Source organism: Balaenoptera physalus (genome assembly GCF_965194825.1).
Source record: "Balaenoptera physalus genome assembly, chromosome: 7".
NCBI classification, from domain to species: Eukaryota; Metazoa; Chordata; class Mammalia; order Artiodactyla; family Balaenopteridae; genus Balaenoptera; species Balaenoptera physalus.
This window is the reverse complement of record NC_138886.1, coordinates 29,837,383-29,863,761: the sequence shown is the minus strand read 5'-3', so window position 1 is coordinate 29,863,761 and position 26,379 is coordinate 29,837,383. Positions and strand designations below refer to the sequence as shown.

Below are 26,379 nucleotides of genomic sequence, written 5' to 3'. Positions count from 1 at the left end.
TGCTCCGTGGCATGTGGGATCTTCCCAGACCAGGGCTCAAACTCGTGTCCCCTGCATTGGCAGGCAGATTCTCAACCACTGCACCACCAGGGAAGCCCTAATCTTTTTACAATAGTAACATCAAAGATCACCAATCACAGATCACCATAACAAATAAAAGTTTGAAATATTGCAAGAATTACTAAAATGTAATACAAAGTCACAAAGTGAGGAAATGCCACTGGAAAAATGGCATTGATAGACTTGCTTGATACAGCATTGCCACAAACCTTCAATTTTTAAAACACACAGTATCTGCTGTGAAGCACAATAAAATTAGGTATACCTGTATAAGTTTTGTTCTTATTTTGTTAAATTTATTCCTAGGTATTTTATTCTTTTTGATGATATTGAAACAAAATTGTTTCCTTACTTTTAAATTTGAATTTTTCATTGCTACTCTATAGAAATACAACTGATTTTATTAGAACTCATTTATTAGTTCTAATACATTTTTTTAAAGTGGATTCTTTAGGAATTTCTATATACAAGATTAGGCCATCTATGGATACACATAGTTGAACTTCTTCCTTTCCAATCTGAATGCTTTTTGTTTTGCTTCTTAAATTTCTTGGCTAAAACCTCCAGTTGAAGAGAAGTGATGAGAGTGGCATTCTTTCTTGTTCCTGATTTAGGAGAAAAAAATTTCATTCTTTCAAAATTAGATATTACATTAGCTGTGGGTTTTTCATACATGCCTGTTATCAGGTTGAGGAAGTTCCCTTTTATTCATAGTTGGTTGAGTGTTTTATCATCAAGTGATATGGGATTTTTATCAATTTTTTTCTGAATCTATTGAGATGATTATGTGGCTTTCTAAAAAAAATTGTTTAGTCCATTATTATATTGATAATGGCATATTGAATCATCTGATTTTCAGATGTCAAACCAACCTGGTATTCCTGGATAAATTCTACTTGGTTATAATGTATAATTTTAAAAATATTTTGCTGGATTTGGCTTTCTATAATTTTGTTCAAGATTTTGCATTTATAGTCATGAGATATTGGTCTGTAGTTTTCCTTTTTGTGCTTTGTCTGGTTTTGGTATCAGGGTAATATTGGCCTCAAAGAATGAATTGAGTTCACTCTCTTCTTTTCTATTTTTTGAACTGTTTGTAAAGAAATTATATTATCTTTCATACGTTTGATAGAAATCACCAATGAAGCCATCTGGGCCTGAGCTTTTACTGTATGGGTAGTTTTTGATTACTAATTCCATATCTTGTTATAGGTTCATTCAGATTGTATATTCCTTCTTGAGTCAGTTTTAGTAGTTTGTATCTTTCTATGAATTTGTCCATTTCAACTAAATTGACTAACTTGTTAGAATACAATCGGTCATAGTATATTCCCTTATAATATTTAATATAGTATAATTTTTTCTGTAAGAACAGTAGTAATATCACTTCTTTCATTTTTGATTCTTGTAATTTGAATGTTCATTTTTTTTCTTGGCCAATCTAGCTAATGGTTTGTCAAATTTATTGAAATTTTCAAAGAACCAGCTTTTGTTATTTTTATTTTCCCTATCATTTTTTATTGTCTTAATAATTAATTTCCATTCTACTTTTTAAAAACTGTTTCTTTCTGCTTGCTTCAGATTTAGATTGTTACTCGAATTTCATCATGTACTAGCCAGCAGGTAGGATGGAGGAGTCAGGAGGCATGGAGTGCGCACGCATTTGTTTAGGGGTCACAATGAATAATGGGTGCTTATCATTTTTACTCACTTATATTGTCTAGCAATAATTATACAAGCTTTAAAGGGGGCTGGGAAATGTAATCTCTACCTGAGGAGTCATGCACCCAGGTAAAACTTGATATTACATTATTACAAAGAAGAATATAAAGATCAGTGGATAATATTAGGTAAGACCTAGAAAATATCAGAAATTATTAGGATGATTTGAGCAAATGAATGTTGGGAAGAATATTTTCTTTCTGATATGGAAGAAAAAGTATTAGAATACCTCGCAAAGGAGCAAATATAACTACATACAAAAATATAATAATATGAGGGAATATGCTAATTTTGTTGTGAGAATATTATATAAAAAAAGAAGATGGATAAAATATTTTAAAAGTACAGTGTATTGGACTTGTGACTATTACTATAATTTACCAATTAGATAAATTATATTCAATGAACTAGTGTGAGCAAATCTACAGCTATACAACTAAGGATAATGTACATGGTTGAAAGAACCATTGTATGACTAAAATTTTTTGAAATATTGATTGAAATATTAAACAGTATGGATTCAATCTTAATAAATATTTGTTATTCTAAGTGTGCTTTTGCCAAATAAAACTGCCAATACCCTGCAATTCTCACATGAAAAGAAATGATTATTAGGGAGTTTCTCTCATTTCAAACCAGAAATCATCTCTGTAGAAATGATTGCATTCTCTCTATTTACAAAAGCAGCAACCCATTTATTTGTATTCCCCAAATGAATTCTAGGTACTGCATTTTGTTATACTATAGCTCTTTTTAAAAGACCTATGAGTCAGAAAATAATAATAAATACAATTGTCTCTACTTATATTTAGTATTTTCTTTCATTTTAAGATGCGCTTCTTACTCAACTGCAGCTCTTTTTTTGTTAAATATCTTTAAAGTCCTTCTTTTCACATGGTTTTCCATTGGCATTGTAATTGATTTTAAGGTTTTTATATATTAATTACCATCACTATATATATATTTAGCAAAACACAACACAGGATCTTAGAATACAAGAATGGGCCTGTGTGCATTATTGCATTATTTACAACATATATAAAAGTCAAAAAGTCTAGTTTAGAGAAAAGGGAACCCTTGAACACTGTTGGTGGGAATGTAAATTGGTACAGCCACTATGGAAAACAGTACAGAGATTTCTCAAAAATTAAAAATAGAACTACCATATGACCCAGCAATTCCACTCCTGGGTATATATCCAAAGAAACCCCCGAAACACTAATTGAAAAGATATATCCACCCAATGTGCATAGCAGCTTTATTTACAATTGCCAAGACATGGAAACAACCTAAGTGTCCATCAGTGAATGAATGGATAAAGAAAATGTGGTATTTATATATTTACATACACACAAACACACACACACAATGGAATACTACTTAGCCATAAAAAAAATGAAATTTTGCCATTTGCAGCAACCTCGATGGTCTTGGAGGGCATTATGCTAGGTGAAATAAGTCAGACAGAGAAAGACAAATACTGTATAATATCACTTATATATGTGATCTAAAAAATACAACAAACTAGTGAATATAACATAAAAGAAGCAGACTCACAGATACAGAGAACAAATTAGTGGTTACCAGTGGGGGGGGCAATATAGGGGTGGGAAAGTGGGAAGTACAAACTATTGGGTGTAAGGTAGGCTCAAGGATGTATTGTACAACACAGGGAATATATCCAATATTTTGTAATAACTGTAAATGAAATAATTGTATAAAAATATTTTTTTTAAAAAAGGGAAGGGAGAGGGGATTGTTATAGAATAAGAGACTTAAGGGACATAACAACCAAATGTAACATGTAGATCTTGTTAGGATCTTGATTCAAAAAAGAAGCAACTCTAAGGCATTTTTACAGATCACCAGAGAAATTTCATTATAGACTAGATACAATAAAATATCATGGAATTATTGTTATAATGTGATAAAGGCAAGACATTATTAAAAATATTTCTTATCTGTTAGAGATGCATACAGAAGTGTTCACAGATTTTAAAAATATGATATCTAGTTATGCTTTAAAATATCCCAAGAATAGCATGTGTGAAGAATACATGGAATGAAATTGGCAAAAGAGTGATATGCATTCAAGCTGCATAATAAGACATGAGGATCATTATAGGTTTCTCTCTCATGTTTGAAATTTTTCATAATAAAAAGTTTTAAGGGATGAAAACAATTGTAAGTAAATAAAAGGGTACCTAGTCCATTTGATCATCCCTTATCATTGAGCTTTGAAAGGCTGGTATATTTGTGCTAGAAATTTTCTTTAGTTCTCTACACATATTGTTCATTAGCAATCCGATTTCTATTACTTTAAGACAGAATGCCTTCCATACCTCATATGGAAAGGAAGTTTACAACTGACCACATTCTCAATCTATATAACCAAGGTTAAAAAAAATTATCATAAATAAAATATTACTTCTAATGCTCAATAAAAAAAAGCTGTTTATATATGCAATAAACATCTAGTTTAGAAATGGATAAAGGACTTGTACTGATTTTTAAAGTGATAAACCATACAATGGACAAAGTGTACGGCCAGGCAATTCACAAAAGAGGAGTTTAAAATAACCAATAAAAGCATGGAAAGAAAGTTAACGTCAACAGTAAACATAAAATTGCACATTTAAACCAAAAAAATGTATTTCCAAACTTCAAATGGGAGAAAATGAAAAGAAAAAAATTCTTACTTCAGTGAGAAAGAGAAGATGTAACTCTCTTACCTTGACGGTGGACTCTAATCTCAACAGTTCTGTTCGACAGCGATATGACAGCATCTAGTAAAACTGATAATGCGGAAAAATACTCATTTCCACTTCAAGGTACATGCAACTGAACATTTTGTTTTAATTTCAAAAGCAGTTATGTAAAAGAATGTTTACTGCAGTACTGTTATAAATGACGAAACTTTGAAGTAAACTAAATGCTTATCAGTACAGGAATTAACACTATGTAATAGTTAAAAATGAATGAATAAATTACACTTCCTTGTGTATATAAACCATGGATATATAGTTAAAAATAATTTTAGGAGGAAAATGCAAGCTTTATCAATGGCATATTGTCTCAACTCCAACATAAGCACAAAACAACTGTATGTTTTAAGCATGCATATATATGCATCTAATAAAATTGACTGTAAAGATACACATCAAACTCGTGACATTGTGAATTATGGATTTTTGCAGGAATAAAAGAGGTAGGGAAGAATAATAGGGTGTGGTGAGTTTCTAAAATAAAAGGCAATGGCTACTACATATGACATTAGCAGTTCACTAAATGAATACAAAATATCGTCATGTAAATTTACACATGAGCATATTAATTATATCATTATTTGAAAATGTGAAATAGTGGAAACAACATAATATACAATGAATGGGAATTAGGATAATAAATTATGGTATATCTATATTATGAAATAATATACAGCCATGAAAATTATATTACATGAACATTTAGTGTTTTAGGAATTGCTCACAGTATTGTGCTACATTAAAGAGCATGTGATAAATTTTAATGTCATTATCCTAGATATGAAAAAATGAGCATCAAAATATAATACATTTACAAACACAGTGCACAATCCCACAAGGAAATCAATCACAAAATGTTGGAAAGGACAGAAGATGTTTCTGAGAGCCTTTTTTTCAAACAAGAATTATTTCTCAAAGCCTAGAGGCATAAGTTTCTAGGTCTTGATTGTGATCTTAGTGAAACATATTAGAAGCTCACATTATGGAATGTGATATGATGGGCTTGGCATCAGAAGGATAGTTTTAGACTCAATGCCAATATTACTATTGTATTTTAAACTTTTTATCTTGAAGCAATTTCAGCATGTTGAAAAAGGATATTTTTTTTTCCCTAAGAACTGAAATTTAGGAATGCTTATATCTTAACAACTCTGTACTCTACTGCACTACACTAGCCATACTCTTTGCCTAAGCTAAACTTAGTGCACTAAATAAAAATGTGAATACAAGTATAAAATGTTTCCTAAAGCCTTTTCAGACACCCACTGCTATGTAATTCAAGCCTGACAAATGTAATAATCCTTTACATTTTAAAGCATAGTTAATTGAGGAGAAGTCAGAGGTCTGGGAAATAGAGCATATTATCAAAGATTAAAAACATTCAGTAAATATATGAATGAATCAATAATGTTTCAATGATTAGTAACGGGATGTACTAAAATTTTCTATATACTTTTGAAATGAGTGTGTATACCCCTTAATTGCAAATGTTATATATAATATCTTATAAATTACAAAATAATACATAATCCACTAAAAGCTTAAATAGTGTTCTGAAAGAGTGTATTCTAAGAGGGTCATTATGTAACTTTTATGTCAAGAAAGCTTTGGACTAAATAGTTTTTAAATCTCTTATAATCTTACATGTATCTTGAATGCAAACTCTCTCCTCAAAGAATACTCAGTAAAATGGGGAAAGACTTGACATAAAGATTCAAGATTCTAAACATTCTATAGTAGAAATATTTAGGCATCTTCTCAGCCCTCAAAACATTATTTTTATTTAAATTAAATTGATTGAATGACTGATTGATTGAAAGAGTATCTCCCTATCCATTCCAGAGCACTGGATCCTCACAGCCAATGTTGTGCCCATGTACAACTTCACATGACTAATTAGACTAGTAATAAACACCTTAAACAAGCCATGGGTTCTTTCCCATAGGATGATGGAATTGGACACAGGAGACAGTCAGGTCCTCCTGGTGGTCAAATTTGTATCCTATGAATTCAAGGTCCTCAGTGAAATATGTTCTGCCATGAAAGCAAGGAACAGAAAAAGCTTGGCTTTGACATGGAAGAATACAGTGCAGAAGGTAAACGATAGGAGAGACTGAGTCAATTATGAAGTTCTACTAATTTCTGGCCCCTGTCAATTTCTGAGGAAACCATCATACATTTCAGCTATAAGGGTTCATGAAACAACCATGTGTCCTTATCCCAAATTCTGCTTTTGAACAAAAGCTTGCTCAAGTTAGTTTTAGTTAGTTCTAACTGTAGTCTAATGGATTCAAGTTCTGTATATAAGCAATTGTCAAATCAATAATTGTATGGAAACTGTTCCCTAAATGCTCCTTAAATGCCATCCTCAAAAGACACAGTGAAACAAGATAACAAGGTAGGCAGTCTTCTCTCAAACAAATCAAAGAAAACACCATTGGTTAGGATTCTAACACAAACTTGTTAAAGCACAGAATAATTCCATTTCCTTTATTTCATCTCTCTGCTAAGCCATTCCTGGATCTTCAGTTTTTAATAGGATTATTATAATTAGACTAAGATAAGAACGTTCCCTTTCAGAGACCTACTCTTTTTTCTTTCTTGCTTTCTTTATATCTTTCCTTGATTCTCAGTGATTAATAACAGTGTCACTAAGTCCTGTAGATGTAGACTGGCAACATTAACCAGAGGATTCCTGTGGAAGTCTGAACCAGCATGTGTAATAAATCATGCCGATTGCTTAGGCCAGAGTAAAAATTCTCTGCTTACAACAGAGGGGTTCTTTTGTAGAGAGAAATTAAAACTCAAAGGAAGTTTGAATTACACCATTAGAAGTGACTGAGATTTTTGGCTTGTTATTAAAGGATACATCCCCTTTTAAATATAAATTTCTCAATTACTGTCAGATAAGTAAATTGTTGTTTAGTTTTAAGCAAGATACTTAAAAGTACAGAATTATAGACTATTATAACTGGAAATAATTTAGGTATAATTTAATCCATCACTTCTTTTAACAAATTTATAGACAGAAAATTACTCCCTAAAGGTCACATAGAAAATTAATCATATAGTTGAGCTTAAATCTGGTTCTGATAACTCTTTGTATAGCTGTTTCATTTAAAAAATATCTTATATAACCTTTCAATTATAAATAATACCCAATTGCTAAATGAATAATTTATTAACTTAATATTCTTCTTAGTTCACCATTTTTAAAGGCCACTGAGATACAGATTCAATGATTTTTTTCTGAAGTTACTATGAAGAATAAATATGGTCGCAGTCCTCAAGAACACAGGGATGGATAGAGATTAGAGCTACAAATGCAAATATCTATTATATAGAGCAACATGTAGTGTAATAGAAAGATCAATAATGTAATAGATAAATATAAAAAATGTCCTGGAAATACAGGGGAAAAAAAACTTTATAGAAGAGATAACACTTGACTGAATTGTGAAGTATATGTTTGGGTCTGCAAAGTAGAGAAAGAAAAAATTCTTATTAATTGGTATCAGTATGGTAGCATCCCTTGTGAACCTGAAATTATTTCAAGTACTTTACACACTATCTATCTATGGATCTATCTATCATCTATCTATCTATCATCTACCTACCTACCTACCCATCTCTTAACAATAAAATCATATGGGGAAGTTATTTGTGCATTAAAAAAATAAAATGGAGGGGGAAAGACCCAGGAAATTAACATTTGTAGCAATTGTACAGTTAGTAAATGGAAGAACCATGATTCAAATCTATGGCTGCCTGACTCAAACTCACCCTTTTGGAAACATTGCACATGTAAACACACGCATGTGCACACATACAATTACACAATTTAAGAAAACACAAAAAAGCAAAGAACGTAAAATAATAATTTTGCAAATTGATTCTCTTTTGCTGAGTTGATAGCCAAATTATGAAAAATTATTGTGTTTTCTTAAAGTTTTCCCAAAATGTTCTTGTTTTCTCAGATTCATGCTCCATATAACAAGTCAAACAATACAAAATATATAGACTTTTTAAAAAAGTTAACAGCGAAAGGTAATTGTCTAGCTGCTTTACTTGCATATAGATGGTACTGTGTGTGAGATGGAATGATAATAGATCCAGGAATGAGTGTGAGGGGTAACAATCTATTTGTATCTAAGGGTCTAGCCATAATATTTGACATTGATATCTGCAAAAGCTTGTATGTGTTTTTGGCCCCTGAAAAGCATATTGCTCTCAGATGATGTCAGTATTTAGTATAAAAAGTTTATGGGTTCAACTACTTTTCAGATTTCTCTTATAAAAAAAAGGTTTTACCTTACATTGAATATTTTAACAATACAAAAATTGATAAGTTCAGTTTCTCTTCTAATAAAACAGATCTTCTCCCTCACCACTCTCAAATTCCTATCTCAGTATCCATTTTTAATATTTGATGCATAGATTTAATCTAGACACTTAAACAGTCCAGTTACAAAAATGTAAATGTTTCATTATGATTGGCTTCCTTATAAAAGATAAATTGCTTCTAATGCTTAAAACAAATTTAATTATGGGGTGGAATTTTGGGGTGAAAAATAAGAAAAGTGAAATGGATGTTGTGCTACATAATTTTTACACATTTAATTGTGAACATTCATTAGAATTAAAAACTATACTTTAATTTTATGACCCTAAATTTCCAGGAATTAAAGCTTTCAGCATCCTCTGGACTGGCTGGATAGAAGAACACTAACAGAACACAAAAACAGCTGTTAAGAGACTTGGACAGAGGTATTAACTGACATCAGCCATCCATTCAGGCAAGAGATACTAAGTGAATAATTCATTTATTAGCTTAACCAAATATTGATACAAAGCCCCATAGATACCTAAGGAAATATGTGTAGTTCAGTATAGGTACAAATAAAGAACAACACAAATGTAACAGCACTAGTCGTTTTTATAGATTATACTGTCTTTGAGGTAATACAGTATCATTTACATTACAAGTGAGATATCTTGGATTATCCTTAAGAGCACCTTAATTCTCATTGCACATAATTTATTTTTGTTTTCTGTGGGGGCATTATGTGCCCTATTAAGACTAGTTAATTCCCCTTATTTTGGAGAGAAAGATTATATGATTTGTTTGATTTTTGTGTGTGCGTGTGTGTCTTTTTTCCCCATAAGAAGAAACTATCTGGGATTAGGACAAACATCATTTTATTACATCTCAATCTTTTTATCCTTATATTCAATAAATATGATCTCCTATTTCTGTTTACATTGTATTAGTATAAGACTTATATTTTTGAATAAATTTTTAAAATATACTTTATCTTAGTCAATGGATAGCATATTAATTTTTTTTGCACCAAACTTACTTTCCAACCTGTAACGCTTCATTGAAATTTCAAGTAACCCAGAACTTTTCCCTAGGAGTCACTTTAATTTTCATTGATTTTTATCTAATGGACTTGTTGTAAGGATTAAAGAAAAAAATAAAGGGGAGGGGAAATTTATTGATAGTTATTAAATGACATAATATGTTCATATACTGTAATAGCTAATCTTTGCACTAAACTAATAAAATTAAAAGTATTAATCTCATTAAAAATGATAAATTTTTGACTCATTTATATGGTGCCGTATTAATTAATCATTCAAATTATCATTTTATTGTACTGGGAATTCAAATTCTATGGGATTAAATGAAACAGTAATATACACTTTTTTATTCAACTTCCTAATATTTCCTGATCATTCTCGCTCCCTTTCTCTATCATTCTGTATATACACGTAAATCTATCACCTAAACAAACTGTCTACTTGATTGAAATGAATAGGAGACAGCACAACTCAGTTATATTGCCTTGGACTCAGAAATAGCTATTGCTCCTGTGCTCTGTAGGGTAAGCCTTATATTTTGTCATTTTTTTTTCCCCTTGATGACTGTCTACCTTCCATATTATTGGTTTCTTATATCTGCTGACAGAAGTTTTTATTAGCCTGCCAGAATCATACAACTATGAAGTACCTCATTCCTTGCTCTGTCACATGTTTTTAAAGAGTCACTTGATGATGGGCATTTAAGCTGTTTATAGTTTATCAATTTTACAAATAATAGAGCAATATTCACCATTGCACATCTACTAAGTGGTAGTATCTGCAAAGGATACATTCTAAAATTTAAATTATTGTGACTAAAGATATAGTATTTATATTAATTTATTTAGATGTCAACAACCTTTGCACTAAAAAAAAAGAGCTTTAATTCATACCAACAACATGTATTAAGGCAAACATCTGCCACTCTATGTCTTTTCCAACTGTAGGTTTTCTTTCTTTTTTGTAATAAAAGCTTGTTGTTAATCTGCAGGGAGAAAAGTCTAGGGGCATTTGCAGTGTACATTTCTTATAACAGTCCATACCAACACAGAAGGGTTTGGCAATTTGAATATGTGATTTGGGGTACACTTTCTCCTTAGCTAAACATGTATGAATGCTTGCCCTAATTTAAAATAAAACAACCATTCTTTCAGTTTTTCTTGCTTTGCATGGAAGTTTAGTTTAACCCTACTTTTGTTGACAAGGGAGGAAGTTTATCAGCTGGTATATCCTGCTGAGGAGGAAAAAATTACATATTTCATCTCAAATGGATTTGGATGCAAAGGATGTTAGAATACTGATTGTGGAAGCAGATCACCTGATTCTAAATCCTAGTTCCACCATTTACTGTGTGGCCCTTGGAAAGTTAGTTATCCTCTCTGTGTCACATTTCCTCATCTTTAAAGGAGAATAACAATAGCACCTATATCATAGGGCTTTTGTAAGGATTAAAGGAGTACATAGAGTTCTTGGAACACTGTCTGGTATGAGTATTATTAATTTTATTCTTATATAGTGCATGAAAATAATTCTAAATGTTCTGCATTATTTCATAACTATATTAACCAATAGACAACATTTATTGCCACAATAAGCCTAACATTTTGTAACAAAAAACATGAGTCACAGGAAATAAGGCAATATATATTTAAAATTACAAATATAATTTCCTGCTTTTGAGGAATTTATGGTCCACTAGAGGAGACAAGTCATGTATACACAAATATGTGTCTAACAACAAAATGCAGCACATGTTAGTATCAGATCTGTGACCCAGAAAACTTAACTCAGTGGCAGTGGAAAGAGCATATCCTCATGAGATGTGAAACTGGACTGTGCTATGAGATTTGTGAATAAACTTTTGAAAGCAAATTCATAGTTGTAAGATCTAAATTCTATTATCTGTTAAATGAAAATACGGGACTATAAATTATTCAAGAGGCCTTCCAACCCTAAAATTCCATTTGTTTTAAATCTATGAACAAGTGCTGCAGGTTCAGAATAGTAAGAATTAGAACGAACAGCAGTAATGAGAATGGTTGGTACATTGGAGAAGGGAGTTAAATTGAGTATTCATAGTCAGATTCAAGTGGGAATTATTTTCTAGAAAACTGTGCTATGTAACTATTTTACTGTGCTTGTTATTATTTTCATGTATTTGTCACTATGGATGCGGTAGGTTTTACATTAAATGGTTTAATGTTATCTAATAGCTTTCTTGAACCATGTAATCACAATTTTTAATAGCTAATTTTAATACAGTATGCCATCAGTATAACCTCTTATGAACCATCAAGTGGCTTCTTTGCTTGCTTGTTTTCAAAGAAGTTCAATATAGTTTAACAGTCTATAAATGGGTAAATTGAAATATTATAAGGACTAACATATACAAGAAGGATGAATTTTTGTGGCAAGGAGAACTAGGACAATCTTACTTCTAATAAATAGGAGCCAGAATGTGACCTTGACTACACCAATCAGATGAAATTCCCCAACTCTGTGGTAGATAGAGAGCAACCCAAGGAAGGAGGACAAGACACAAACTCCATATCCTGGTAAAGGTTCTGGAGTAGAGCAAACATTTGGCTTTAGAGATATGAGTGGAAGAGTTACTAGTGGTGGGGTCACATGCACATCATCTGTATTGTCAGCTGTGGTATAATGACAAGAAGCAGTGCCGTCCATGCTGCAAAGAGGCTGCTATGAAAGGGAGTTTCCTCCTGGCTGCAAACACTCGAACTTGATTTTGGTTTTCCTAGATATATTTCCATTTAATATCTTAGAATTAATTATTCTGCTAATACTAGTATTTTGATTGATATCATTTTTAAAGAAATAATTTACAAGCCCAGATCATGTGATTGTGTAAAATTTGTTGTAATGAATACTTCAAAAAAATGTTTAGAGGTGTGACTTCAGGGTAAGATGATGCCTCCAGCAGAGGTGTATACATCAACACTCAGAGAGAAATCAGTGGGGCTAACCAAAGATATATATAAAATTACACAAACAAAAAACATGTAGTATTTATTGGAAAGTAGAGAAATGTGCCATCCATATTTCATTATTTCAAGATATTCATGTTATATGGTGTGCAGTTGGGAAAGACATTGCTGTCTAAGTCATAAACCCAATAATACACTGATATTATAGTTGATAATTAGTATAACCATCTTGGAGGTTGGAAAACAGAAGGAATCAAAATATTTTAAGTAAATGTTTTACTGGGAATTTTATGTTTCAATTTTATAATTTAACATAAAAAAAGACCTTATTTATCCCATAAATGGTTGGAAATAGCAATGATGTTTATTTATGTGTAAGAATTTACTTTTTTTTTTTTAAAAAAAGGTGTTCAAATAGCCCCTTGGAAACCTCTTGTCTATGGGTTATAGAGAGAATTCAGCTTAAGCCTTGATGAAGGCTAAACTTCTGGCTGATTATATGATTCACTGCTTTTTACTGTGAGCACAAAGCAAATCTGCAACACAAATTCCTTAGCACCAATTTCAAAAATTAATCCTTTAAATATAGGAACATAAGAAGAAGCTATTTCTAAGAGAAATATTCCCATTTTCATTTGTTATTAAATAAATGGTAAATTTTAGTGCTAGTGTAGTTTCAAATCCACTAGTCTTCTTTAAAAAAACAAAAAGCATGATTCACCATTCATAAATCAGGATTCAGAGATTGAAGATACTCTGAAAATATGTGAAACCAAAATGCTACAAATCATAGATAAAAATCCATACATTTCCCTTGTTGTAGATTCCAAGTATAAAGATCTTCACCAGGAGTAGATTCTATGTCAAAAAAAAAATCACTTTCCCTGCTCATCCACAAGAAGCAACTCCTTAGCCTTTAAAGTTTCATCATGAGATTGCAGCAATTCAGTCACATCTTCAGGCTCCGCTTCTAATTTCTAGTCTCTTCTATTTCCCCCAAATATGCAGTTACGTCCTCTACTGAAGTCTTAAACCCCTCAAAGTCATCCATGAGGATTGGAATCAACTTCTTTCAAACTTCTGTAAATGTCAATATCTTGACCTCTTGTTATGAATCATGAATGGTCTTAACTTCTTCTAAAATGGTGAATCCTTTCCGTAAGTTTTCAATTTACCTTACCCAGATCCATCAGAGGAATCATTATCTAAGGTAGCTATAGCCTTACAAAATGTATTTCTTAGATAATAATACTTGAAAGCCAAAATTACTCCTTGATCCATAGGCTGCAGAATGTACCTTGTGCTAGCAGGCATGAAAACAATACTAATCTCACTGTACATCTCCATCAGAATTCTTGGGTAACTAGGTACATTGTCAGTAAGAAGTAATAATTTTGAAAGGAGTCTTTTTCTGAGCAGTATATCTCAATAGTGAGCTTCAAATATTCAGTAAATCATGTTGAAAACAGATATGCTGTCATCCAGGTTTTGTTGTTCCATTTCTAGAGCACTTGCAGAGTAGATTTAGCATAATTTTTAAAGGCCCTAGGATTTTGAGAATAATAAATGAGCACTGGTTTCAACTTAAAGTCACCAGCTGCATTAACCCCTAATTAGAGAGTCAGCCTGTACTCTGGAGCTTTGAAGCGAGGCATTGACTTCTCCTCTCTAGCTGTGAAAGTCCTAGATGGCATCTTATTCCAATAGAAGTCTGTTTCATCTACATTGCAAATCGGTTGTTTAGTGTAGCCACTTTCATTAATTATCTTAACTAGACCTTTGGATAACTTGCTGAAGCTTCTTCATCAGCACTTGTTGCTTCACCTTGCACTGTTTTGTAATGAAGATGGTTTCTTTGCTTAAACCTTGTGAACCAGCCTCTGCTAGTTTCAGACTTCTTATTCTGCTGCCTCCTCTCCTCTCTCAGCCTTCAGAGAATTGAAGAGAGTTAGGTCCTTGCTCTAGAGTAGGTTTTGTCTTAAGGGAATGATATGGTTGATTTGGTCTTCTATCCAGATCACTAAAACTTTCTCCATATCACCAATAAGGCTGTTTCACTTTCTTATCACTCATGTGTTCTCTGGAGTAGCACTTTTCATTTCCTTTAAGAAATTTTCCATTGCATTCACACCTTGGCTAACTAGAGCAAGAGGCTGAGCTTTTGGCCTACGTCAGCTTTTGACATTCCTTCTTCACTAAGCTTTTGATATGAAGTGAAAGATGTATGACTCTTCCTTTTACTTGAACACTAAGGGCCCATTGTAGATTTATTAATTGGCCTACTTTCAATATTGTTGGGTCTCAGGGACTAGTGATACCCAAGGAGAGGGAGAGAGACAGGGAAATGGCTGATTGGTGGAGCAGTTAGAACACAGACAACATTTATCCATTAAGTTCGCTGTCTTATATGTGTGTGGTTTGTGGTGCCCTAAAACAATTACAATAGTAACATCAAAGATCACTAATCACAGGTCACTATAACAAATATGGTAACAATGAAAAAGTTTGAAATATTGTGAAAATTTCCAATGTGACACAGAGGCACAAAGTGAGCCAATGCTGTTGGAAAAATGTTGCCAATAGACTTGCTGTACATGGAGTTGCCACAAACCTTCAATTTGTAAAAAAAAAAAATGCAATATCTGTGAAGTTCGATAAAGTGAAGCATAATAAAACAAGGTATGCCTGTATATAAATGATGTGTGGATAGATGACATATACTCATTTACTTCATTGGTTAGTTTATTTCTTTATTTCCTTTTTCTCCTAAATGAATACTGATTATTTATTTAAAAAATAGAAACGGAAGTAAAAAAGGATGAAGAGAAAGAAGGGAGAAAGGGAGGAAGATTAAAGGTCTGGCACATATCTCATGATTCTCTCCTAAAATTAACAAAATGACTAAGAGAATGTAAATATCTGGGGAAATGCAATAGCATTAGAAGAAATGTAGTCAAGAAATCCACTTTCCTGAAGGCACTTTTCTTCTGTAAATAGTCTTCAAAAATTGGTTTATTTGCTTTTAGCAATTTATTCTTCATATCAGGTAATTATTTTTCTAGGTTCTGCTCGTAAAACACACAAAAATCATTCTAGTCTCTTTCATCAAGTGATTTACATGAATTTAGATAAATAGATGGATAAGTAGATAGATGACAGATAAACAAACTTGAGTGTAACTGAACTTTGTTTTCATAGGATATTATAATTATCCCTTAAAGACATGGCCTCTTGAGAGACTAACACTGAAATGTTAATCAGTATTTTGCATTTATATTTGCTAATTCTGCAATTCCATTTGTCATCATGCTATTTCCCTCACTCTTTAGAATACAGAGTCACAGATTCTATTCTCAGGGTGGTGGAAATTGATTCAAACACTGACATTTAAGCCCCTTCAATCAAAGTGCAATAGTCATGAAAATGTAAAAGATTAAAGAACAGATTGTGCAAACATATACTCCTCAAAAGCAAGTGCATTAATATTCTAAATAAATTCCTACCAGCACTGTTAATTATGAGAGAAAAATATGTGTTCAGTATCTTTGAAAAATAATTTTAATTTAGGTAAACCCATAAAAATGATATAATCAACAAAGTTGCCATCAAATTGGAAGAACATTTTAAATTATATATCTTTCTTACTCAGAATTATAGACAGTTTGTATTTCAAAAATGTTTCTCTAATCCATCCCACTTTTCTCTTCTTGTAACAACTTCCTTAATTTATGTTTTGTCATTTCTCACTTGGGTTAATAATTATTCCACCTGGTTACATTGCCCTTATTATCTTCCTTTAAATCTACCTTTCATATTTTTACTAGAATTATCTTACTAAAGATATATGAATGTTGCAATCTCTTGCTTAAAATAATTTTTCATGGCCATCAATTTAAAAAGTAATTATTTTGTATGACTTTTCTGTGGTAAGTCTGTTTTATGTACTTATGTGTAGGGTAGTCTTACATCAGCTAGGTATAAACAGCTGCAGCCTTATAGACCAACATAGTGATGGCTTTGAATTAAAGTGAAAAAGTAAATTCCTATCAAAAGGTAGAACTCCAAGTAGTATAATCAATCTCATGATTCATTTTATCTGTAAGGAAAGATAAATGCTGAGAAACACTCCAGTTTTGGTGCAGTGATTAAGGGAATGGCAGTATGGTCAGGGAAATGAATAGGAAAAGTTAGAGGACTGATTTTAAGTATATTTGGTGAAGCTTCATATTAGATATTTAAGACTAAACCTAGAGGGACAGAGAATTTGTCTCCTTGCAAATTCGTATCAAAAGTCTCTACTGTGTAAGCAGCTCTAAATAGCCAGGTAGACAAGATGATCTACTTAGGAATGACATTCATCCTTCCTTCCTTGACTCTGTTCTAATTTAATTAGATCATGATCAAATTGGCCATGGTAATAGGAATAGAGATTATACATGAGCTTATCCACATGGAATTAGCATCACTTAGACTGATCTTTCTACTACCACTGCTTGGTATTCAAAGACCTGTAGTTGTGACTAAGAAAAATGGCTCACATAACCCTGGAGGACCAGTTAGCTACTTACTGCAAATTAATTATATTTACATTCTATACTTTATGATCATGAAATGATTTGCCTTTGCTGAAATAGAAAAAATGCTGTTAGTAGTAAACTTCACAATTTAAAAGTTGCAGAATGTCAGTACTGAGTTATAAGAGAAATTCATGAGGAGTAGATGGACATCTTCAAACTATAATAAGATATTAGAGTGATGATGTTTGGCAATGGACACTCATATTCTCAGTCATACCAGAGTTACTCTATATTAGATGAACACATTTTAGAAGTATATACTATGTACAGATGCTTAATGTTTTTGAACAGAGAAAAGCAAGGACTAAGCCAGACATATATGATTATTTTCACTCTGTTTGGACTATGTTCCACTAAAAGCCCTCCCTAGGAAGTTAGTTCCTTTAGTGTGCAATTATTACTTGCTGTTCAGTTTAAGCCTTGTGTACTTTGGGACTAAGGAAGCAGTGTAGTAGTCTCCTGGTTGTGCCTCCCTTTCAGCTAATTCCCCTGACTACTGCCCCAGGGATCACCTGTTACTTCGGATTTCACTCACTCTGAGATTGTAGTTTGCTAATTCTAGGTATTATTGCCATAAGCCTCTTTGTCATCGACATCTTTGTTTGCAAGCATTTCACTACAAACATTTTGGTCACATAACTGATTGTCCATAAGGCAATTTTGCCATAAAAGATTAAATAACAAAAAATAAAAGAAATAAAATTTTTAATAAAATTAAAAAGAACATAAATGAGAAATGAATGATAATACAAATGATAATACAAAATATTTGAATACATTTAAAATGTGTGTAGATAGACTGCAATACTGCGCTAATAACTGATTTTATTTTGTGGGTTGTATCTAAGCAATTGTCTTTGAAGTTTTTCTTTCATAGTATACTTTTTTGGGGGCTTCTTGATTTGTCTTCTTGTTCAACATGCACTTCTTCTTTTTCACTAAAATTTCTTCCTCTATTAAGAGAGGTATCAGTTTCTAAATAGTAGGATAAGTATTGTAATCCTTGCAGGACATTTGGTCCCATACAAAATGTTCATTGAGACATTTGGTTCATGCCAAAAGGCCCTTGAAATTTGATCCTGTCCAAAACGTTCATAGAGACATTTGGTCCATGATATGCTAAATATCAAAAATAACTTTGCTGAAAGATCCCTGAATTTTGGACCCGTGCAAAATGTGTGTTGAGATATTTGGTCCATGGTATGTTAAATAATATAAACATTTGATTTTGTTAAAATTTTATTTGTTATTCTTATGTAATTCGTGATGACCTTTGGATTTCACACTGATTCTTGTTCTTTATCATGAAGCTTGGTAGGGTTACTCTTAAGTCAAAGAGTAATTGTTCTCAAGTATATATAGACCTTGGCTTTATATTTATAAATATTTATAATTTAATATATTTATATTTATAAATATATTTATATTGGCTTTATATTTGTTATATCTGTTAACAATTTCAGTTATACTAATTTGATTTTATCAGTATCATCTGGGAGTTGGTGGCCCTATTTGAGTGTGAACACCAGGAACTTGGGTAATAACTTGTTCTTTGCTTTGCTATTTGTCTTTTAACACTTCAGTAAGCCTCCAAATTGAAGGATAATGCACTACTATCAGCTTTTGAAATTTGCTTATGCCAGCCTTCCACTGCATTGTTCATCCTGTGACTGACATTCAGTACTGATGTATAAATATTCCAAGTTTCTGGTGGAAATCTTGGATCTTTTGGTCTTTGTCTGCTTCTGCCATGCCTTCCACAAACATACACTTTCTCAACATGATCCATTAGGTCATCTACATTTTCTTCTGAATTATACACAATGTATTCATTTATATCTTCCAAAGGAACAAATGGAAGTCCAAACAACATGGATGTACACTTATGGGTGTTACTTTCCATTGTCACACACTCAAGTGTTAGATCTAAAGAAGTTATTTTTTTACCACAGTGATTGTGAAAAGTGAAACAAGCATTCTTTTTCTTGTGCCTTTAGTAGGAGTAATCAAATCACATTCATATTTGCAATCTTGAAATCTATCATGCATAATCAAGGGTTTATGTTGAGATTTCTTTCCCATGCAAACACAAATACTCAGGCAATATCTAGTTGTAGGGCATTAATTAGATGCCTGGTATCTCCCTCATGATCACTATTACATCCAACCTCTATGTGGTAGGAGAGCCATACCCATTCTCACTCCTTCCAAGTAAACAAGACTCTGTATAAAGTGTTTATGTCAATGCACTCAGCTCTCGTTTTACACAGCAGCTTGACCAAGCCCCTCCTTTCAAACTCTGTCCTTACTGAATGACCCAGCCACATGCAACCAAATGCTCAGTGATATATTAACACACCATCCACTTCTAGATGCCACTCTCAACTTGTCATCCTCTGTGCATTTCTCTAACTGTAGAACTTTTCCTCAGTACCCTTAGTTTATATAAATGCTATTCTTGTGCAAGATTCAAACCCTGACCCATCTGCCTAACCCCGTGTGCCATTACCAGCTAGGCTACCAAGCCAAGAAGGGTTATTACCAGCAATATAGCCACAACAAAATTATTGGATCAATAAAACATGATTTTATGTATTTTTTATGTATTAATCCTGTAAACCAAAAGTATAAATAAACATTATAGGCTATTTGAACCTAGAGATGCTTTCTAAATGTAGACATTTTTGACAGGAACAAATATCAAGGACTATTTTGCATGAACCAAATATGCTCATGAACCAAATATGTTTTTGATAGGACCAAATTTCAAGGACCTCTTGGTGTGGACCAAATATCTCAATGGATGTTCTGGACAGGATCAAATGTCCACTTATCTTTATAACTGAGTTTTGTATTGTGTTGTGAAAGCCTTCCACACTAATGTTTGTGTTCCTGTCATATTGTCACATGTTTGTTGATAAATATTCCAAAGGTCTATGGAAATGTGGGTTCAACACTGCACCTCAGAGACCCTCAGCTTCTTTCTCCTCCAGTGGAGTGTGTTTCATATTAAGAAACCAACTCTTGGGGTAAATCACTGTCATCTGTTAGCTCGATAAATCTAACACATTTCAACCAGATGAAACCAAACTCTCAAACCCAAAACGGGCAAACAGTTATTTTTATCTTTAACAGCAAATGGCCTTAGGGCAAATTAGTTATGTGCAAAAATATTTGCAACAAAAATGCTTGTAGCAAAGATGTCTAAAGCAAAGAGGCGTCCAGCAAAAATACCAGGCACAAGTTTTGCCATCTCTGCCACTGCAATTTACCCTAGCACAAGCTTTTCTACTATGTTTGCTCATCTGATCCCCTTTGCTTTCAAACTTTTAGACTGATTCTAATTTCTAGTCTGCTGATGCTATATTTTCTCATTGTTGAGCTATTACGAATTTGTTTTTAAATACATATTCCAGTTACTTTTGAGTGATTTGGGGTATGAGAAGAGGCAGGCATGTGTGTTCAGTCTGACTTTAGTTCTAAATATATTAAACCATGTTCACAGATAATATCCTCTAAAATATAATTTTTTGCACACACTTTTCCAGTCTATCTCTTTTTGGACTAAATATTTTCTGCTTGTTTTAGATTTCAGTTTATCTGTGCTTATTCTAGAAAGACTTAGGAGTCACTGATTCTGGGTTAGGGGCTCAATCCTTGTTCTTACAGAATTTCCTATATCTAGTCTTATTATAACATCTGCCATAAGCTATTCTCATTGCCTTTTTACTATTTTTCCCTCTACCATCATATTTTAAGCTTATTGAGAGAAAAGAATAGTATTCATCATAGTATCTTGAAGGCTTGACATTTGATATGTACTGAATGAACTGGAGAAATAAATTACCACATTGATCAATTGACAAATTTTAAACTTTTTGTTCAAAGAGTTTAAAATTTTTATGGAAACACCAAAGATCCCAAATAGCCAAAGCATCTTGAGAAAGAAAAACAGAACTGGAAGAATCAGGCTCCCTGACTTCAGACAATATTACAAATATACAGTAATCAAAACAGTATGGTACTGGCACAAAAACAGAAATATAGCTCAATGCAACAGGATAGACTGCCCAGAGGTAAACCCATGCACATAGGGTCAATTAATCTACAGCAAAGAATGCAGGAATATATGATGGTGAAAACACAGTATCTTCAATAAACGGTGCTGGGGAAACTCGACAGCTACATGTAAAAGAATGAAATTAGAACATTCTCTAACACCATACACATAAATAAACTCAAAATGGATTAAAGACCTAGATGTAAAACTGGATACTATAAAACGCCTAGAGGAAAACATCGGCAGAACACTGTTTGACATAAATTGCAGTAATGTCTTTTTAGATCCGTCTCCTAGAGTAATGGAAATAAAAATAAAAATAAACAAATGGGACCTAATTAAACTTACAAGCTTTCGCACAGCAAAGGAAACCATACACAAAACGAAAAGACAACCTACAGAATGGAAGAAACTGTTTGCAAACAAAGATACGCACAAGAGATTAATCTCCAAAATATACAAACAGATCACATGGCTCAATAAAAAAAAATCAAACAACCCAATCAAAAAAACAGGCAGAAGATCTAAATAGACATTTCTCCAAAGAAAACATACAGGTGGCCAAAAGGCACATAAAAATATGCTCACCATCATTAATTATTAGAGAAATGCAAATCAAAACTGTCAATACAACGAGGTATCACCTCACACCAGTCAGAATGGCCATCATCAAAAAGTTTACAAATAATAAATGCTGGACAGGGTGTGGAGGAAAAAGAACCCTCCTACACTGTTGGTGGGAATGTAAATTGGTATAGCCACTATGGAGAACAGTTTGGAGGTTCCTTAAAAAAAAAAAAAAAAAAAAAACTAAGAAAAGAGCTAGCATACAATTCTGCAATCCCACTCCTGGGCATATATGTGGAGAAAGCCCATAATCTGAAAAGATACATGCACCCCCAATGTTCACAACAGCACTGTTTACAATAGCCAAGACATGGAAGAAACCTAAGTGTCCATCAACAGATGAATGGATAAAGAAGATGTGGTATATATACAGAATGAAATATTAACTCAGTCATTAAAAAAAAAGAATGAAATAATGCCATTTGCGGCAACATGGATGGACCTAGAGATCATCATACTAAGTGAAGTAAGCCTGACAGAGAAAGACAAATATCAGATATTGCTTATATGTGGAATCTTAAAAAATGATACAAATGAACTTATTTACAAAACAGAAATAGACTCACAGACATAAAAAAACAAACTTATGGTCACCAAAGAGGAAAGGCAGGAGAGAGGGATAAATTAGGAGTTTGGGATTAAAATATACATACTGCTGTATATAAAATAGATAATCAACAAGGACCTACTGTACAGCACAGGGAACTATACTCAACATGTTATAATAACCTATAATGGAAAAGAATGTACAAAAACTGAATCACTTTGTTGTACACCTGAAACTAACACAACATTGTAAATCAACTATATTTCAATATAAATATATATATTAAAAATTTAAAAAACTACCCACATAAAAAAAGAAAATACATTTCAAACAAGAAAAAATAAGGTTTTTGTTCAAATAAAATTATCCAGCTGTGGCAACCATGGAAATGCAGCACTTGTATCTCCCTGCAAGAGAGAAGTTACTGATTAAATGAGAGGAGTATAATTAGCTGACCAAGCTCACTTTCAGCATCTTCAGGATAAGTTTCATTTTATGGGACTAAAACAACTCTTCATGGGCAGCCATAAGCCAATGACTGAACATGGTGTGCAAATTATGGCAATACAAGATTCCATTAATGGACCATATTTGATTCAGAACTTCGCATTGGGTTATCTGAGACACTTTCAGATTTGTATCATAGTCTGAAGCCCTGCCCAGTCCTTCTCCATATCTCTTTCCTTTCACAGGTGTCAAAGTAGGTGGAAGGTATATTCTGCCCAGTTCAGCTCCCTCATCCTTTTATCTTTCACTGGAGTTATTCCTCAATAAATTTGTATACTACTAACTCCTATTCAGCATCTGCTTCCTGAAGGACCAACTGAAACATTACTGATGTAAAACAAAATTTTAAAATCTGAAATCACACAAGAATATGAAATATTTTGAAGTTCGAAATGAATTCAGATATCTGCTCAGTTTTGAATTGATAACCATATTTCACTTGGTACTCCTTAGTCAGTCTTTTGCTTAAGCCTCCATGTGTTTAGAGTTTGATCTTATTTACTTCAGTATACTTTGTTGTTATGGCTCTAAATTAATCTCAGTTTTTTTCTCTGAAATATGTGTAGTGTCACATTAATACTTACATACTAATTTCTCAGCAACATTAAGCAATTGCTTTATTATTATAGCTTTAATTCTTATGTTCACGTTCCACAGAGGATTTCACTACACAGGTCAAAACTTAGTCTCTAACTGCAGTCTCTATAATTGAATCCATTATTATTGCAAATTGAAAAAATGAGAGTTTTAAAGCACAATTCACTTAACCTTGTAAGAAACAGTGATTCTGGAAATGAAACCAAAGCAAGTCAAATGTGGTATTACCAAGATATTGTTCACTGTACTGTTGTCATTCGTAATTTTAAGACATCTGTTTCTCTCCTCTTCCCCTTCTTTCTCCCTTCTCCGTATTTTCCTTCTCTACTTGAAATATTTAGTCCAATAACTGTTAGGTTAGGCTTGGACATGGTGGAGAGTCAGGGGAGCCATGGTGACCAGGAATGGAAAGTCAGAGCCTAAGCAAGATGAAGAAGATATCCATGTGGGAGGAACTGGAAGGTGATGCTGACCTGATGCAGGATGTCAAAACCTGATCCTGGAGGGAGGGCAGCCATGTGAGAGGAGGCCCAGAAAGAGGACAGAGAACAAAGGAGCCAGCTTAAAGCAGACCACGCTGGCCAATTTAAGTATCAAAATAAATAATGATAACAAAATTTTATATTCTTCGAATAAAATAGAGGAGTCCATGAGTCCATACTGATTTAAAAGAATACATGAATCATTTGAAAGTTTGATGAAGAATGGAATATTTACATACTTTAAAAGTACTTTTCTACAAAATAATCATTAATTACTAAATAAAACCGAAGTACCTTTACAATAGAGAATCCTGTGAGATACTACTCAAGAGGGCTATGTAAGGGACAAATCAAAATCACACAATATCAGATAGGAGGTGATGAGAAGAATACACATTACATCTCTGATATTCCTGCCTAAGAGGCAAAACTCAAATTAAATAACATTTTACAAACCATACTGCCTGAATTCTCAAAAGCTTCATAGTTATGAAAGTCAAATAAAGACGGACAAATTCTTCCAGATCAAAGGAGATTGAAAGGATCTTACTACTAAGTATAACACTAGATTCTGGAGTGTCTATTTTGTTTTAAGGACATTATGGGGACTATTGGTGATATCTTATGAAGAGATAGTAATACATTATTGATAATTTCCTGATTTGGTGGTTACAGTGTGATTATATAGGAGAATGTCTTTGTTTGTAGGAACCACACACACAAATATGAGACTGTAATGGGGCATGATGTCAGCAACCATGTCCCAAATGAAATTTAATTTCATAAAAATTAAAGGTTAGGATACGGTAATTGAAACTTTTCTGTAAATTAAAATTGTAAAAAAGAGAAAAGGAAAAGAATTCTGTTTCAAGACACATGAACACAGCTTCTCATAAAAGTATAGAGAAGTGACAGAAGACAGTGGCAGAAATAAATGAAGGTAGTTATCCTGTGATAGATTTAAAATCATTTTAATATTAAATTAAAATACATAATTCCTGATTCCTAGGAAATTTAACAGAAAGAATAACATTATCAAAAGCTAAAATTCTGATATTTATTTCCAAACCATATAAACACTCATGTCAATAGACACTTCCAGTAATCCATAGGGGAAGAGTTTTATGAGAAGTAATTCTCCTAGGAGACTGCAAGGTTATACAGAGCTAGAAAGATAGTTGTACAAGTCAGAGCTAGAGAGGAAGAACTAGTCTGCTCCAACAATGGTCTTATTATAAAGAAGTTTTCTTTTTACATTTAAGAATGAACTAGTGGAGAAATAAGCACAGAAAATTGCACAGAGAGAAGGGGGATGGAGTCTGGCCAATATGCATGACCATCAATCTGAGTTAAAATATGTAAATAGGGGCTTCCCTGGTGGCGCAGTGGTTGAGAATCTGCCTGCCAATGCAGGGGACGCGGGTTCGAGCCCTGGGCTGGGAAGATCCCACATGCAGTGGAGCCACTCGGCCCGTGAGCCACAATTACTGAGCCTGCGCGTCTGGAGCCTGTGCTCCGCAACAAGAGAGGCCGCGATAGTGAGAGGCCCGCGCACCGCGATGAAGAGTGGCCCCCGCTTGCCACAACTAGAGAAAGCCCTCACACAGAAACGAAGACCCAACACAGCCATACATACATACATACATACATAAATAAAAAGAATGTAAGCAGACAAGAATAGCATTAAAAAAAATAATAATTAAAAAAAAATGTAAATAGTTTACAGGATTTTACACTTTAATTAAGAAAATGAATCAAGTTATAATATTGATAAACCCAGGTAAACTGTTTCCATGTGTAAGAGAAACTACTATCTGCAATAAGACTGCTAATAAAAAAGAAATGTCAAGAAGAAATGCACAGAAATGGAGAGACAGTTGACTTATAAAACTGGGAAACTATGCTCAGACTTACTACATTTATCTGTAGGTTTTTTAGTTTAAAGCAACTGAAATGTAATATGGAGTTAATTTAAACAAAAACAGTACGTACTAAAAGAATATTATATAGCTCCTAGAAATTATGGAATGAGGCACAGAACTAAACAGCAATGAACCATGACAAAAAGGATCCACAGAACTGATTGCATGAAAACATTGCTGCTTCATCTGCTGAGTATAAATACC

The 26,379-nt window shown here is 32.9% G+C and overlaps 1 long non-coding RNA gene across 1 annotated transcript in view; it reads left to right on the top strand.

The window, feature by feature from the left end:
- Window positions 1-17,280, top strand: part of LOC309665089 — a 30,226-nt gene extending 12,946 nt beyond the window's left edge. Inside the window, exon 2 of the long non-coding RNA XR_014266209.1 lies at window positions 91-17,280. This is a non-coding gene — a long non-coding RNA (uncharacterized lncRNA). The remainder of the gene's footprint in view (window positions 1-90) is intronic.
- Window positions 17,281-26,379: the final 9,099 nt, after the last annotated feature.